The following is a 2,196-nucleotide window of genomic DNA, read 5'->3' as shown; positions in this document are numbered from 1 at the left end:
CTGGAGCGAAGACGGTCCTAAAACGGACCATGGGGCTCTTGTAGAGGATGAGGGAGGGAGAGAGGGGCCTTCAGAGAGCCCCTTGGCCGGCTTGACTCTGGAGTCGAATTTGGAAAAATAGACAAAGTCCATAAACGTGCTGTTGGTTCGGACCTCCAGGGCACTCAAGGCACTCACCCAAGCCAGAGAGGGTGCACTCTGGCTGGGGAAGAGGATTCAATCTCTGCTGTGGTGGAGCTCTGAAAAACACGAGAACCTCCAGGAAAAGGCGGCCCGGTTTCTCTGAAAAGTGCATCCCAGGCAGGGTGCGGGTCTCCTGGGCAAGAACGAAGCCCAATGCCCACCTTGAAACGGAGCCTGGGCTCGACTCTGAAGCCCAGATCTCGAAAAACGACAAAGTACAAAAAATGTGCGGTGGCTCCAAACCTCCATGCCCTCAGACCTCCCTGGCCAGCCCAGGGAGGGTGGCCCGTCCTGGGCCAGATTCAGATTCGCCCGCCACCCCTGGAGCTCCGCCTGGAGCGAAGACGGTCCTAAAACGGGCCTTCGGGGATGTATGAGAGAGGGGAAGCGTGGTGGTGGCAAACACAGAGGACCCCCTACCAGCGATCAGACCGTCGTGAGTCCCACTCAGAGTCACTCTGGGTGGGCATGTAAAAATCCAGATTACGCCGCGCTGGAGCTCTGGAAGTTACGAGACCTCCAGGAAAAGACAGGCTGGTTTTCTGAAAAGTGCACCCCAGGCAGGGTGCATCTTTTCCTGGGCACGAGCCCAGCGCACATGGTGTGGTGGTCCGGCTCTGGTGCCAAAGTTTGGGGGAAAAAATAGACAGAGTCCAATAACGTGGTGTGGTTCCAAAGCTCCATGCCCTCAGACCTCCCTGGCCAGCCCAGGGAGGGTGGCCCGTCCTGGGCCAGATTCAGATTCGCCCGCCACCCCTGGAGCTCCGCCTGGAGCGAAGACGGTCCTAAAACGGGCCTTCGGGGATGTATGAGAGAGGGGGAAGCGTGGTGGTGGCAAACACAGAGGACCCCTACCAGCGATCAGACCGTCGTGAGTCCCACTCAGACTCACTCTGGGTGGGCATATAAAATCCAGACTACGCCCCGTCGGAGCTCTGGAAGTACGAGACCTCCAGGAAAAGACAGGCTGGTTTTCTGAAAAGTGCACCCCAGGCAGGGTGCATCTTTCCTGGGCACGAGCCCGGCGCACGTGGCGGGGTCCGGCTCTGGTGCCAAAAAAATTGAGAAAAATCGACTAAGTCCAATGGCGTGACGTGGGTTCAAAGCCCCATGGTCTCAGACCTCCCTGGCCAGCCCAGGGAGGGTGGCCCGTCCTGGGCCAGAGTCAGATTCGCCCGACACCCCCTGGAGCTCGACCTGGAGGGAAGACGGTCCTAAAACGGGCCTTCGGGGCTGTATGGAAGAGGGCAAGTGTGGTGGTGCAAAACACAGAGCACCCCCTACCATTGATCAGACCGTCGTGAGTCCCACTCAGACTCGCTCTGGGTGGGCATATAAAATCCAGACTACGCCCCCCCGTCGGAGCTCTGGAAGTACGAGACCTCCAGGAAAAGACAGGCCGGTTTTATGTAAAGTGCACCCCAGGCAGGGTGCGTCTTTCCTGGGCACGAGCCCGGCGCGCGTGGCGGGGTCCGGCTCTGGTGCCAAAAAATTTGAGTAAAATCGACTAAGTCCAATGACGTGGTGTGGTTCTAAAGCTCCATGGTCTCAGACCTCCCTGGCCAGCCCAGGGAGGGTGGCCCCGTCCTGGGCCAGAGTCAGATTCGCCCGACACCCCCTGGAGCTCGACCTGGAGGGAAGACGGTCCTAAAACGGGCCTTCGGGGCTGTATGGAAGAGGGCAAGTGTGGTGGTGCAAAACACAGAGCACCCCCTACCATTGATCAGACCGTCGTGAGTCCCACTCAGACTCGCTCTGGGTGGGCATATAAAATCCAGACTGCGCCCCCGTCGGAGCTCTGGAAGTACGAGACCTCCAGGAAAAGACGGGCTGGTTTTATGGAAAAAGTGCACCCCAGGCATATGCTTGTCGAACGGTCGGTCTGGGTAAACGGCGAGTGTCCGTGCTGTTGCGTGCGAACGAGATTCCCAATGCTAACGAACCTCCCCCGGCTGGCGACCGGGGAGAGCGCCTCGTTTTCGGGCACGAGCGAATGCGTCTGCCTGGCGGAGC

The sequence above is a fragment of the Pimephales promelas genome, chromosome 2 (genome assembly GCF_988280905.1).
Source record: "Pimephales promelas chromosome 2, fPimPro1.hap1.1, whole genome shotgun sequence".
NCBI classification, from domain to species: Eukaryota; Metazoa; Chordata; class Actinopteri; order Cypriniformes; family Leuciscidae; genus Pimephales; species Pimephales promelas.
Note: the sequence above shows the minus strand (reverse complement) of the source record.